This window comes from Cynocephalus volans, chromosome 3 (genome assembly GCF_027409185.1).
Source record: "Cynocephalus volans isolate mCynVol1 chromosome 3, mCynVol1.pri, whole genome shotgun sequence".
NCBI classification, from domain to species: domain Eukaryota; kingdom Metazoa; phylum Chordata; class Mammalia; order Dermoptera; family Cynocephalidae; genus Cynocephalus; species Cynocephalus volans.
In genome coordinates this window covers 180,451,576-180,467,361 of record NC_084462.1, presented here as the reverse complement: position 1 = coordinate 180,467,361, position 15,786 = coordinate 180,451,576, and positions in this window count along the sequence as shown.

Below are 15,786 nucleotides of genomic sequence, written 5' to 3'. Positions count from 1 at the left end.
CCCCTCATTCTCAGAGGTGCCTGTAAGATTTCAGCCATGAGCATTCACCCCCACACCTGTTGCCAGCAGTAGCCAGGTAGCTGTCATGCGTGACTGCAGAGCCCCAGTGGTCACACCGCAGTAGGGCTGGGGAGGAGTCCTCAAGGCTTCACTCCCATCTAGACTTTCTCAAGAAGAACATTCTAGGGGCAGCAGCCTGAGTTTCTCTCGTACCTGCCCCCGAGCCTTCCATGCGCCTATAACTATCATTAAATGCACGGCTTAACGATGGGGATACGTTCTAAGAAATGCATCATTAGGAAATTTTATCATTGTGGGAACATCACAGAGTATACATAAACCTAGATAGTGAAGTCTACTACCCACCTGGGTTGTATGGCATACATAGCCTATGGCTCCTAAGCTACAAACCCATGCAGTGTATTACTGTACTGAAGACTGTAGGCAGTGGTAACACAATGGTGTACCTAAAAATGTCAAACATAGAAAAGACACAGTAAAAATATGTTAGTAAAGATAAAAATGGAACACCTGTATGGGGCACTTGCATGCACAGAGCTTGCAGGACTGGACATTGCTCTGGGGCGTCAGTGGGTAGGGATGAGTGACTGTGAAGGCCGAGGACACGACTGTGCACTGCTGGAGACTTTATAAACACAGCACACTTAGGCTGCACTCAATTTATTTTTTAAAATAAGGTAATTACTCCATGATATTATGATGACTACGACGTCACTAGGCGATAGGAATTTTTCAGCTCCGTTATAATCTTATGGGACCAGCATCATATAAATGGTCTGTTGTATATGTGGCCCATCCTTGACCAAAGCATCCTAATGTGGCTCATGACTGTAATAAGGAAACACACGTGTACACACACACATGCACACACCTAAAACCTCAACTTCCATATCCCTGGTCCAGAGCACCAGGCTCTGTCATAAGGGTGAGGGTGCCCAGCAGGCATTTAAGTAAAACCTGTTGCTTGGTACTTTCTATTTCTTTTGTTGTTGCAAATATATCTCCCAGGGAAATCAATGACAATAGTTTGTAGTCTAGACCTTCTTCTTTGCATATACAAATGTGCAGATAGACACTTTCCCAAAGAGATCTTTCAGTATTGTCCTGTGATGACTTTGTTTTCCTCATGGACATATTTTCATATCAGTTCATACAGACATACTACATTTTTTACTGGTTGCATAATAGCCCATTGTATGGGAGTATTATTTTGTTTAGTGATTCCTCTGTCGAAAAACTTTTTTTTCTTTCTTTTTTTTTTTGCTCTTACAAAAACATTGCAGCAAACTTTCTTGTCCAAATACTCCAGTATGCTCAAAAGCGTGACTACTTCTATTGGGTGGATTCTTAGAAGTGGTATTGCTTGGTTAAGGAGTATGTGTATTTTTAAATGTGTTGGCTATGAACAAATTGCCCTTCTATTTGTCTTTTGAATCAGTCTTCTAAACTCTAGCTAGAATGATCTTCGTAAAATGAATTTAATTACATGCTTGCCCAATAATAGAAACAAAGCAACACCAAAAAAAAAAAAAGAAAAGAAAGAAAGAAAGAAAGAAAGAAAATTTTTCTGGAAGTGGGGAGACTTTGTGTCCCAGAGAAACTGAGCTGTTGGACCAGGCTGGAGACTTGCAAATCTGAGGCACTGTCCAAGTGGAGTGACCCTGTGTGTCCAAAAGCTTGTCAGGAATGAAATCTCAATCACTCTATCCCAAGCCCCACCTCAAGGTGTCTGGAACCTGATTCTGACCAGTGGGCTCCAGCGGGGCCTTGAGAGGTGACCTGTCTTTAGGTTCAACAGGAGACCTCAGCCAGGATGCAGGGACCCGCCCTGAGCCTGGCATGCAGTTGAAGGGCAGGGGGCCAAGTCATCGACATGCAGACATGGGTCCTGGCACAGTGTCAGGCCCAGAACAGGAGTCCGGTAAATGAGGCAACTCCCTGACTTGCTGGCCTCCCCAGTGCCCAGTGAGTCCAAAGAGGTGGTGGCAAGTGCTGGACTCAGTATTGACTTGCTCCCAGGTGGCCAAGCTGGGCATTGCATGTCCTGGAGTATCCTGACTCTGCAACATCCACCCCCCTCCAGGGAGCCTGTCTCCTTCCTGCACTGAAACCTCTCGCTGCCTATTCACCTGGAGCTTGGGCCGTGACACGCAAGGGCTGCCTCTGCCCCGGCCCCAGGTGGACACAGCCAGGCCTGTGGCTGACCATCTCTGCTGAACATTATTAGCAGAGCAGCCCCTGCAGGGGCGAGAAATTGGTTGAGCCGCCTGGTGGGAAGATCTAATTTTCACCTGAGAAAAGCTGGGAGGAGGGAGGACATGCTGCTCCTGAGGTGCCAACACCATTGCCTCATCCCAGCGGCACCCGAATGGCAGAGGCTGCCAACCTCCTGGCTCAGCGGAGCACACAGGTGCCAGCAGGGAGCAGGATCCTGGCCTGGGCTGGCTCAGCTCACCACGGGTCCCTGGGGTACACACACACGTCTGAAAATGAAGGGGCTGCATGAACCTCTAAGCCCTGAAATCTTACTCTGAGCCTCCCCCAGCCTGCTCTGAACTTTGAACATTTAGTTTTGCCACTAAGCAAAACTCCTGGGTCACCTGCTCTGTGTCAGGCACAATGCTGGGTGCTGAGTCTCAGATATGAGGCCAACCTTGAAGGGTCACGTCTGACAGGAGCTGACCACCCTGAGTGATAGGAGATATATAGAGCAGGGGAGGGTGACAGGGTGCAGGCTGCAGCAGGAGCTCTGAGAAGGGGCATCTGGCCTGCCAGAGGCTGTCATTTACTCATTCAGCAAACACTCATGGAGCAGCTTCTAGGCAACAACCTTCCTAGGCAGAAACTGCAGCGACCAAGGTCTCTGGCCCCTGGAGTGGACATTCCAGCTGGTGGAGGCAACGGAGAAGTAAACAAATGGACAAACAAGCCCACACCCAACCACGGTCGTGCTACAAAGGAGACGGAAGAGGGACTGGTTGGGGCACGGCTGTAGCTGGTGGGGAGGGGGCTCCTCTAGATAGGGGCAGGGGCTCAAGGAGTGGCTCACCAAGGAGGTGACAGCTGGGCAGGGCCCGAAATGGCCACCCCTGTGCTTTGGAGTCAAGGCCGGCAGGACTTGCTGAGGGATGGGGGTGTGGGCGGTGAAGGACAGGGAGGCAGCAAGGATGTCACCTGGATTTGAGTCTCGGCAAGTGCGTGGACGGTGGTCCTGTTCACTACAACAGGGACACGGGAGCAACAGGATGTCTTGGGGGCTGGCAAATGAAGAGTTCTGTGTTTTTGTCCTCAAGTCTGGGACATGGGATTTGGGGGTCTGGGCCTCGTCCCCTTTGAGAGAGAAGCGTGCTCCCTGCCCTTGAGTGTGTGGGCTGGACTTAGTGACTTGCTTGTAAGGAATTGCACCCCCGTGCTGGATGGCGATGTACCCACCAACTGGTCTGTCTCGCCCATTGAGCCCTCGAGGGGCAGATGGGACGTGCTCTCTCTCCTAATTCATTCTCTCCCACTCATCCCTCTCTCTCTAGCTCTCTTCCTGAGAGGAAGGAAGGAAGGAAGGATGATGGAGAATGACCTTCTCCACAGGACCTGCCCCTCCTGGGTCCTCAGTTTCCCCATCAGAAAGATGTCGGGTGGACCTGGTGTTCTCCCTTGGGCTGTTGTGTTCCATGAGTTTTCTTAGTTTTGCTTTTGAGCTCGGTCAGCAAGTTGTTCCCGGTTTTCTTTCTATTTTGAGAAGACTTCTTTCCCTGGTGAATGTAATTTTCAATTCTCTGTTCCATCATACTTTTTAAAAAAAATGATATAGTCTTTTAAAGTAGCCATCTATTTTTACTTTTCCATTGGCAAGATAATGTCTAGTGCTTTTCTCACCACCCAAGTCAATTTCCTTCGTTAATTTCCAAGCCTCTCCTTTCCACAGGGGCCTCACCTCTTAGTACTTAATTGATTTCTTCTATCACGCAATCCCAGGGTTTCATCAATAAGCAATTTTACAGCTACTGTCAATTTCTATTTTTTATGCCGTTTGATCTTCTCAGAGGCCAGTACTCGGATGAGACACAAGATGAGATTTCATTATCTCTTAGCTGCCAATTATCCCCCTGGCCCCTTTCACCGAGGAAAACGTATTTTCTAGACTTTCTAGGCGCCCTTCTAATTAATGACTTTCCATTTCAGTCACTTCCCTGACTTCGATGCTGTGAGCTAAAAGTGTAAATGCACGCATATTTCCTGCTTCAAATGTTATTTTAATGTTGGGGGTTTTATACGTGTGTACATGCCCTCCCACGCTATGACCTCCTGGAGACAGGGACAATGGCCCCAGGGTAATTTTATTTACATTGAGTGGGATTTTTTCTTATGCCTAACTCTGCTGATGTTCTCTGCCTGTTTAAGGGCTTTCTCTAATTGCTGTGTCCTAATATACATAGTTGAGCCTACAAGTTTGGTCTTTAAGAAGCCATGGAAGGCAGGGAGCCCTAGGTGACTGACCCAGCGGGCACAGAGGGTCCTCGGGAACTTCATCTGCCTCAGTAAACACGAGAGCCTGGGTGCCTTGCTTTCAGCAAATGGATTTTGACACGGCCAAGACACTTGCAGAACCCGTCAGACTTTTTACCCCCTTGAGGAGAAACCTGTCGGAAATGTTCTGGATTGCTGTCTGCTGGTATCGACCGCCTCCACTTTCCTCTCTGGAGAGGGATTAGTTACCGGCTGAGCCGAGCGAACTGCACATTGAGTCTGACGTCCACACAAGCTGCTTCGTGATCCCACCTGCTGGGAATCTCCCAGGTGTGTGGGAGCAATCTTTTCGAAGATAATAATTTCTACCTTGGGTGGAAGGGGGTTACATTTGTGCCCTTTATATCTGTTCCTGAGAGAGGATGCCACGCAGAGAGGCTGCAGCCTGGTGGTCACTGCTCATCCCAAGGTCCCCTCTCCACAATGAAGGCTGGCACAGTCACCCCAGTGGAGCCAGGCATGAGAGGTGCTTTCTTGTCTCAACTCTTTCAGATGAGCCATCAGGCTGCACTGGAAATCAGCCATGCCACAAGTGCGCCTGTGCTCACCATGAGACTGGGGAGCCCATGGCTGCAAGATCACAATGTGGTACCCTTAGGAGGACTCTTCAGGGAGGGGAGAAGGGCCGTCTGGTCGCAGTATCAAAAAGCATCAAATCCCGGCCCACATTTTTGGCAAATCTCACTGTCCTATCACTCATGTAGACTGATCATGCGGCTTTCTTCATTTTGACCAGTAGGAAGCTCAGCAAACAGGACTTCAAGGCAGCCACTTTGTGAGCCCAGCTTCAGATCTGGCTCCCCTGCTTTCCCCCTGCTTCCCCTTCGTTATCTACACCTCGTTTTGTTATCTTGGGACTCACTCATTCATTTCCTTACTGAGTACCACCTCCTGCCAGATACTATGTGAGATGCTAGGATCACAGCAATGACCACATGGCACAGAGCTCAGCGAGATTATAATCTCATGGCATTTAAAAGTCAACGAGTAAATAAGCAAAACCATTTCAAATAGTGACGAGAGCTGGTATGAGAATAAATCAGAAAGGTGGGGTAGTAACCAGCTTGGGCAGGGGCCACTTGAAAGTGGTGGCCAGGTGTAGCCAAGGAAGATCTCTGTGAGGAGGTGAAATTTTAGCTGAAAGTTGATTAATGAGGACCACTCTTCATGCAGCACAGGGGATGGCAAAGCCTTATTGCCCGAAAGGACCTCAAATGTTCTAGAAATAGCAAGGAGGCTCATGTGGCTAAACCCAGAAGAGAAGGGGCAGGAAGGAGCTGAGGACCGAGGCACCAGCAAGACCTTGCAGGTCTCGCCACCACCTGCATGGTTTATGTAAACTTGTGCACACCTTTCCTGAAATCCTTCTTTGAAACAAGTGACAGAATTAGCAAATTCATATACACGCACACCTGCATTCAACAACTTTGATCTTTCACCAGCAGTTTGTCTAATGGGACTGTGAGGGATGTGTGTTTGCCTTAATGGAACAGGAATCCCAGTAATTTCCTCTCCGTGGTGGTGTGTGAGTTAAATGAGTTAAGACTGACAGTGCCTGGCCAAGGAAGGACTCCACACGTGTCAGCTCTTGTTACCGGTGTCACCCCCACATTTGACACGTGGGGCCGGTTAGGGAGGGTGTGAGTCTGGACATGGTTACTGACACGATTAGTTACATAAGATCTGATGGTGAGTGTTTCTATGGACATCTGGCAGGACATATATAATCTAATAAGAATCCATAACCTCTTTAAAGCTTATGAAGTGTTTACCTGGCTATTCTCTCACTTGATTAGAGAATGACCTCAGCTTACGAGAACGTTCCTTACTGTCAGTGGCTGTGGTTCTGGTGAGTTTTCCTCCCATCGTGGGATTTGCTGAGGGTCCACACCCAGCAGTCAAGGGAAGTGACCAAGGGTGTCCAAAGGCAGAGCCTTGCAGACGCTGGAAAACAGAAAAAGTGTTTCGGCCTATAGAACTGAGCAGGCATAGGCCCAGGGAAGGGATCTTGGCTGGTGTAATGAACCTAGAGTTGTCCTCACAGGAGTGGACGGGGCAACCTTGCCTGGTGCTGAGTTCCCCATCTCGGAATCCGCAGCAAGGTTGTGATGCCTGAGCGCTGGCCTTGGATGAAGGTCTTGGGTCCTAATGTTTGGGGCCGGCCAGGAGCCGCGGAGGCTGTGAGTCCACCCATCCAGGAGCTGTGTTCTGGCTTTAACTGTGCTCACTGTGTGCAGTCCTACAAGTCCCTCTCTCTTGGGGGCCTCATTTTCCTTGTCTGAAAAATTATGGGAAGGGGTCCCAAAGGTCCCTGAAGCCCCTTTGGATTCCCTTATTCTCAAATTCTGCAAAACAATGAGGTTCTCTCAAGCCCACAGTGTTCAAGAAATAGTTTGGAACATCTCCTTCCCCCCACCTGCAAGAAGCAAAGGGTCTGAGAACTCAAGACCTTGGCAGTGGCTGCCTGTCCCCGCCGTGCATGTGCGGGAGCAACGGGGCTTGGGGACCCGTCCCAGAGAAACACGAGGTGGCCGTTGCTTCCAGAGCAAAACATCTCAGGCTCAGGGCCAAGCTGGAAACTCAGAGCCCTGGTCTCTCCACATTCTCCTCGGCACAGGGGAGGCTAATTGACCACAGGACAGTATCCGTGGCACGTATACAATAGACATTACTTCAGCTGACTGGAGCTGCCTTCCCATCGGGCCAAGTCCTGGGAGGGAAGAAGCTCCCGCTTTTGGGCCCAGTGAAGGCTCCCGCCCTCCACGTTTCCCACATCGGCTCCTTCAACACAGCCACAGTCTGGCTCTGCTCGCCTGCGTCCTTGGGCAAAGGTGTGTGAGGAGCGGCCGAGCCAGGTTCTGGGACATGGCAGAGACGTGGGTCTCACTTGTTCCTTATGATCTGGGAAGACAGAGCAGGCACCATCACCCCCAGCTCTCTCTGAGAAACAGGGACTCAGAGAGACCAAGTGATTTCCCCACGGTCACACAGCAGTCACCATCAGACCCTGGGTCTGCACGAGATCCCCCTGCCTCCCGTGCTTGTTTCCTAGGACGGCCTTAAGAAATGACCACAAACTCTGCTTAAAACGAGAGAAATGTGTTCTCTCACATTTTTGGAGGCCAGAAGTTTGAAATCAAGAAGCTCCACCCAAGGCTTAGGGGCCATCCTTCCTGGCCTCCTCCAGCTCCTGGTGGCCCTGGGCATTCTTTGGCTTGTGGCTGCATCTCTCTGGTCTCTGTCCCCGTCTTCACATGCCTCCGCTCTGTGTGGGTCTCTCCGGCCTCTTCTGTTTCTTCTAAGAACACTTATCATTGGATTTAGGGCCTGCCCTAAATCCAGGAAGACCCCATCTTGAGATCCTTAATTTAACTACACCTGCAGGGACCCTATTTTTAAATAAGGTCACATTCACAGGTTGGGGGGTTAGGACATGGACATATCCTTTTGGGGCCACTATTCAGCCCATGACACCTCCTGGCCCAGGCTCCTGTTAGGACTCCCACAACTGTTGTAAGAAGAATTTGTAGGTTCCACAGAAAGGCTCCCCATGTGCTGGCTGTGAACGGCGTGGGCAGGACTTGGCACCCACCTCTGTCCTCCCCTTGCCCGACCCCTCACCCTCTGCTCCTCACCCCTTCTTCTCCTCCCCGGGTGACTGGCGGTTTCTAGTGTTTGGCTGTGGCAGGAGATTTGGGGCGGTTGGGTGAGTGGGGAACTGGTACTGAGGGAAGGTAGAGGCACAGAGCAGGGCATGGCAGCAGCTCGGCTCTCCCAGCCCCTCTGCCCCTGAGCCTGCAAACATGGCCCTCACCCCCCTGTCCTTCTCCGCCTCTGCATGAGGCACGATTCCACCCACTCAGGTAGCCCTGCTACACTTGACATCAAGAGACAGCCACTACCATGTGCCAGCCCTGTTCCGGCCCCTGCAGGGCAGCTGTGTGTCCCAGTTGGCAGATCAGCCAAAAGAGGCCTGGGGCCGAGGGACAGCTGAATGAAGGGCTGTGGGCTCCCGGACTGTGGAGCAGGGCAGAGAGTGGGGAGATGGAAGGAGGGGCACCAGGACATGTCCTGGAGGGCAGTGCGGGGGCGCTGGGCCTTGGCTTTAGGGAAGTCTGCAAAGGAAGCCAGCTAACAGGCCTGGGATGGGCACGGGGGCGGCGGTACAGGGAACGAGGACCTGTGTGGGTGGAGGGAACACTCACTGGGGCCCAGACCCACCTTTCAGGCTGCCCTGCCCTCTAGCTGGCCCTCTTCTGTGAACCAGGGCAGCCAGGTCCACACAGGTGCCCTGAGAATGTTGTGACTGTGGGAAGGAAGACAGCTGCTGATGCTGAGGCTGAGGGTCTTCGGTTCCGAAGCATAACCGCGTGTGTTGGTCGGACTTTGCCTCTGCAGCTTAGAGGAGAACATCGCTGGATCCAGGTTACAGAGGCTGGTCTGTGTCCAAAAACCATTGTGTGCACCGGAGGGCTGTGCATGGGCACATGTGTGTGCATGTGCACCCATGATAGTGTGTGGGTGGGTGGGTATGTGTGTGTACTTGTGCCTTTGTGCATACATGCGTGGATGCATGTGTGTATCCATATCTGTGTGAGGGTGTGTGTATATTACGTGTGAATGTAATGAGCATGTGCATGCAGGTCTGCATGTGTTGAGAGATGGGTGATAGTTCCACTATCTCTCTGCACTCCCAGGGGCTGAGGCTAGACCATGCTCACCAAGATGAGCGGGTTAACCTTCTTTTCAGCTCATGCTTGAGGAAAAACTGGACCTGGTTTGACCCATGGTTCTTAGACTGGGTTGTTGCTGTCCCACACGTGATAATATTTGAGACCAAGGATCAGAGTTTGGGGATCTATGCTGTAGACCAACTTGAATGAATCAGTGCCCCTGACAGTAACAACCCTTCCCACCATCTGTCATCAAGGATGGGGCTGTGGCGGGGACTGGTGCTGGACTGAGAGTTCTGCAGATGCCACTGGGTTCTATTGGGCATGGAGGTTAAGCCGACCCTGACAGAAGCAGGTGGGAGCTTTGGCTGGGGTTCTAATATTAGAGTGGAAGCCCTGGGCTCTGGGACCAGCCATTTCTGCTGCACTGTTACTATATGTGCTGAGCTTCTGATCTCCTCAGCTCTCCAGAAGATTAAAAAGCCATGCCTCCTCCCCAGGGCCAGTCAGTCCTCATCAGCTCTTATGGGTCCCCAGAGCAAAGGCAGCTAGAACAGGGTGTCAGGAAATGAAGTCCAGTGCAAAAGGTCTGGGATCTTATTCTGGGCACATGGGGGCTGGGACACAGCCAAGGGGCTCAGGCATAATAGGGCCAGGGAGAATATGGTTTGGGGGTTCATGAAACCAGGATAACCTCATTCCTTAGCTACCCACCACAAGTGGGGTCCATTGGGCTTCTCTAGACTCTGAGCTCCTGTCTGGGCCACAGCCAGATCACATCCGATCACTGCTTAGACACTGACCTGCCAGGCAGCACCTCCAGACCTCAGGACCCCAGCCTTGGTGCCTGTGGAGGAAGACATGAGGTAAGGGAGAGGAAGTGACATCCAGATGTGCAGACCGTGAGCAGCGTGGTGCAGGGGCCCGGGTCAGGGAGGAACAGGGCTGCAGACAGCCCCTGGCTCTCAGCATCCTGGAAGGGAAGGCGCTGGTGCCTTTCTACCCTTCTGTGTAACTAATGCATGGGGTGTAATTATTTTCCTCCCTCGGTGCTAACCGACACAAGCAACAAGCAATAAAGCACTCTTCAATGAAGGCTCAGTGATCTGGAAGATTTAAAGCACCCTGCATAGGAAGCTGGCTCTAACACTGCACTGAAGGGACATCTTAGAAGCCCCTCCTTGCTGGTGGGTGGGGGTGGTAAGTGGAGAAGCAGGCACGGGGGTCCAGATGTTGACTTCTAGAGGATTCAGAGGCATGGGAGGGAGGGGTCACCTGGGCAAGACATCAGGGGCTAGGCCTGTTTTATTGTTTGTTTGTGGGGTTGCTGAGAGTTAAATTTTAAAAGACATTTTTAAATTGAGGCATAAATATTCAGTAAAGTACATAGATCTTAACTGTGCAACTCCATGAATTTTACATTCATAGACACTCAGGAAACCTCTGTGCAACTACAGAACATTTTCCATACCCAGGAGGGTCCCCTTGCACCTCCAATCAATGCTCGCCACAAGGGTGATAATGACACTACCACCAGAGATGGGTTTCGCCTGGTTTTGAGCAGCTGTAAATGGCCCCATGCAATGGGAACTTCTATGCATCTGGCTTCTGTCGCTCAACAGTAGGTCGCTGAGATTCGTCTGTGCTGTCGCGTGTCAATAGCTCATTCTTCCTCCTCGCTGCGCAGCTCTGTCTGTGTGAATTTAACATGAGCCCCCCATGCTCCTCGGTTTTACCCGAAGGCTCGCTTCTTCCTCTCCCTTCTGTTTCCCCCTCTCCAGCCGACCCACAGCCTTCACTCTTCTTCCCAAGCTCATGGACACTGAGACTCACAGTGTCACAGGGAGGGGAACTGAGCCCATTGGGCTGGCTCCCCACCCAGACTGGGGGGGTGCTGCATGGCTGAAGGGACCCCACCAGGAAGTCGGGAGTGTGAGAGCTACTGCAGGGACAGGCCGGGCGTGCCGACCGATGGGGAGTCCCTGGAGGCCCCCTGGGGACAAGCCCATCCCCCCTCTGTGCTAGACCTGGATCTGGAGCCCCATCCCAGGATGGCCTCCCACAGGCTCCTCCAGGATCTGGTAGAGGAAGGCCCTGGAATCCATGTCCCATCTATCCCAGGGGTTTCTGGACTACCCTTGTACTGGAGAAGCTAAGTCCACAGGGTCTTAGGAGGGCAGAGCAGCTGGGCGGCGGGGAGGAACATAAGTTCTCCAGCCCTGGGAGCCCCCACCACTTGCTTCTCGCCAACAACAAAGGCTCCCGCCCAGATCCCAAGGTCATGCCCTTGGACCACTGTGTTGATTAATTACTTACTGGAAGCCGTGCCTTCCCTCGGTGGTGGGTGGGCTGTGGGCATGTGTGCATTGTGTGTCCACAGAGGGAACATTCATGAACTTGGAGGGATGATGTTTTGAAAGACAGACTTGGATTTCTGAGGGAAAAGACACTAACAAGATCTCCACGGCCAGCCAAGTCCCCTCCCAGTCCTCTCAGGCAAGCCCCCCACCCCCTCTCCTTTCTCAAGAAACCTGGATACTCCAGACCCGAGTATTTGGTTTCTGCCGATGAACAATTTAATGAGGGTTCGCAGAAGGGTCAGGCAGTCCTGGAATGAATGGCTGACCCTGAGAATAGGCTCTGCTGGCACTTGAGCAGGAGAGTTTAAAAACAGTAATAATCTTCAAAGAAGGACGCCTGGGTGCCCGGCCTCAAGTACTCTCCTGCCGTGGCGGGTGCGACCTGTTCCTCAGGAAACGGGCCTTGCCCTGAGTGACCTGGGCACAGACATGGGGCTCTCTGGTCTGGCAGAGAGAGGTCAGAACAGGTCCCTGGGGTGGCAGAAGGAGCCTTAAGTGAGTGCCATTCCCACTCAAAACCTCCTGGGACTGCCCTCCTTCCACCTTGGTCTTCCCAAGTTCCCATCTACCCTCCATGTTGAAAAAGCCCCTCTTCGCAGCCCCTAACCGTGACCCTGAGCAGGGCCTGGGAGGAATGTTCTGGAAGAGGGTTGTCTCTGACTCTCAGTGATGTTAAAGAGAAATGTTTGCACTGGACCAGTCACAAGTGGCAAGGAAAACTTTATTCAAGACACTAGCAATACAGGCGAGAGATGGCTCCACTGCAAATACTGCAAAGATAGCTGGGGACTGAGAGCCAGCAAGCAAGGGGGGGCGTCTGTGGATGGAAAGTTGCTAAGAGGCATTTGATTGTTTATCAAGGGTGAGGGGATTCTTGGTAAACTGAATTAGCAGGATTCTTCTCTAAAACTGGGCTCAACTATCCCACTGCTGGGAATATACCCAGAGGAATGGAAATCATCAAGTCGAAGGTATACCTGTTCCCCAGTGTTCATCGCAGCACTCTTTACAATAGCCAAGAGTTGGAACCAGCCCAAATGTCCATCATCAGATAAGTGGATACGGAAAATGTGGTACATCTACACAATGGAATACTACTCAGCTATGAAAACGAATGAAATACTGCCATTTGCAACAACATGGATGGACCTTGAGAGAATTATATTAAGTGAAACAAGTCAGGCACAGAAAGAGAAATACCACTTATTCTCACTTATTGGTGGGAGAGAAAAATTAATATATAAATTCACACACACACACACACCGGGGGGGGGGGGGAGAAGATATAACAACCACAACTACTTGAAGTTGATACAACAAGCAAACAGAAAGGACATTGTTGGGGGGGAGAGGGCGAGGGAGAAGGGAGGGAGGTATTGGTGATGGGGAGCAATAATGAGCCACAATGTATATCGACAAAATAAAACTTAAAAAAAAAAAAAAGCATTATAGCACATGGGCAGCTACTTGCTAAAATAAATAAATAAATAAAATTAAATTAAAATAAATAAATAAATAAAATAAAAAATAAAAATAAAACTGGGCTCAAGAGGCCAAGGTCAAGGTCTCATCAAGACGAGGGCTCAGAGGAACCTGAGAAAAGTTTGGTCAAGGAGAGAGTACTTGTCACCAGCAGGAGAAGGTCCTTCTACTCCGGCCTTGCTCCCAGACTCACTGCCCCTTGGGCCCAACTGCCTCCTCTGTCTCCCCCAGCACAGCCAGCAGAGCCCAACCAGCCCAGTCGCTGCAGACTCCCACCCTGGCCGTGGCCCTGTCCTTCTGGGTGGCCCTGACTCCTTCCTCTTGGCAGAACCTCCTGCTGTGTGAATCTGCTGGTTTCTCATCTGCTCTCCCTCAAGTATTTGGAGGACTGCGATGATCAATACACTGCAGAGATCACGGTTTCGGGACACTGTCCCAGACTTTAATTGACCCCATACTAGCACCTCTGCCCAATAAGTCATCTCAGAGGGTCACCAGAAAGTGCATGGTCAAGGGGGGGCATCTGGTTATCCCAGCAACAGAGGGGTTCCAGAAGAAGAGGGCTGCAAAACTGCATGCCCCTCTTGCCCCCATGGCACAGAGTTGCTGCTGAGATGTGGCTTCAAGGGCAGAGTCCACTCTGAGCACCCCTCACTTCCAGGCGTGGGCACGTGCTTTTTCTCACAAGGTTAAGTGGAAATGACATGACGTCCAGGCTGGGGTTTCCAAGACAGGGCCAGACTGTCCCCAGTGCTGTTTCTCACCTGTCAGCTGCACATGGATGACTCTGATGCCCCAGGGAATGGCAGAGCCACAAGGTGGAGGGGGCCTGGGTCCCAAGTCACCCCTAGGGGAGGGTCCCCTGCTGGCAGGAGCACCACATTGAACTGTTCAGGAGACAAGGCATAACGGTGTCATGCGAAACCACCAAGATTGCAGGTTTTGTTTGTTAGAGTCTATCAGAACTTCCTTAATGTGGCACGGTGTATATAGTCTCTAGCTGTCCCTGAGTATAATACATTTTCTAAACCCAAAGTCAGAGATTATTTCTGCTCCTTTGAATCTCCACGGCACATGGAGATCCCTCCAGATGAAATGCACCTACCTGCACCTGCCCGTGCCCTGGTGCTGGTGTTCTGTTTCCTGAGCTGCCTGGGACACTCGCACAGTCGAGGGTGAGTCCTCGGGCCTGTTTATAAGAGGGCCAGGGCCAACCTGTCCTTGATTGTCCTTGCTATGCTTCTCCTGTCTGTCCTGGCATTAGTGGACTCCTTTCCTCGTTTCTTCTTCATGCTACTTTCACGAGAATAAATTTCCCTGACGGCTGTTTGCCTAGATTTTTCGAGGACAAGCAATATCACTTGCTTCCCTTCCTCTAATCATCTGGAAATGCTGGGCCTCCTGGCAGTGCTCTCTTCCCTGTCTCCCTTCCTCCAGCTGTCCAGCTAAGAGCATTCTCAAGAGATTTGGCTCTGGAGAAGACACAACTGCCCTCAGAAGTTTCTGGAATTTAGAATGTAGCCTTTCCTTGGGGCTGTGGGGTTGAGGGGGAGTGTGGTCGGGGCAGAGAGGAGCAGAACTTGCAGCTTGTGTCCTGGGCCTCACTGCCGCACCCAGATGCTACTGGCGGGGCTAGGTGGGGGGCAGAGAAAGACCCCTCGGGGGCAGTGGATCCTGAGCTCATATCCCACTCAGCCACAGATTTATAGGTTCCCCAAACTAGAGGGGACCTCAGAAGCAGGAAGAATGAATATTTGGTTCTTGCACTCCTTTGGGCTGGGGGATCATTCTGCTTCTTTTACAGATAAGAAAACTGAGGCCAAGGGAGATCAAATCTTTGGAAGACTAAGACTCAGGGGGAAGTGATCTGGACCAGGACAAGGTATGGGGTGGCATAAAATGGATACAAACCCCACCTCCTCTGACTCCCCTGTCTCTGCCCCTGACAAACACGTTCATGATGGTTAAGAGGAACAGCCAAGCAGGGCTGCACCCCTGGCCTCCTGCTACAGAGCCAGCTCCATTGGAGCAACCAGGTGTTCATCTCTAAGCAGGAGAAACCGGCCCTCATCACGTCCCAGCCACGCCCAACTTTTTTCATGCTCCAGGGGATGTTCCTGGCTCCAAGATGTTCCATGTTCACTGTGCCCTGGGAGGACCAGCCTCCTTACAGTGCATTCCCCCTTCTTGCTTAAACTAGTGTAAGCACCTCTCTGCTCCAGATAATCAAACTCTCCAACCTGAGACCCTGCCTTTGGTAACTCCCAGGGCTGCTGCTGCTCCTGAGATGCAAAGAGAATGTTTTTCTTTGCATACCTGTACGTGTGGAAGAGATCTGCTTATTCAGGGCCAAGACTGAAGTTTGAGGAAGTCTGGACTAGGCCAAGGTCAGAAGACTTTTCTACTGCTGCAGTTTCCATCTAGTATATGTTTTACAGAATACACAAGATCAACAACAGATCTGTCTGTGGAAAGGGGAAAAAAAAAAGAAAAGTTGGCTCCTTCTTGAAGACTATTAGGAAGACAACATGACACGTTAATGTTTTTCGTGGAGCAATGATGTGGGAAAAACATCACTGCAGGTCTTCGGGGACTCTTCCCACATCCTCACAGACAGTCACCTTTTTTCCAAACAACGAAGTTTAGATAGTTTGTAGGCGAGAGCTTGATGAAAATTTGACATTTGATAAGAAACTAATTTTGGTGTGCCTTTTTAATACTTTAAA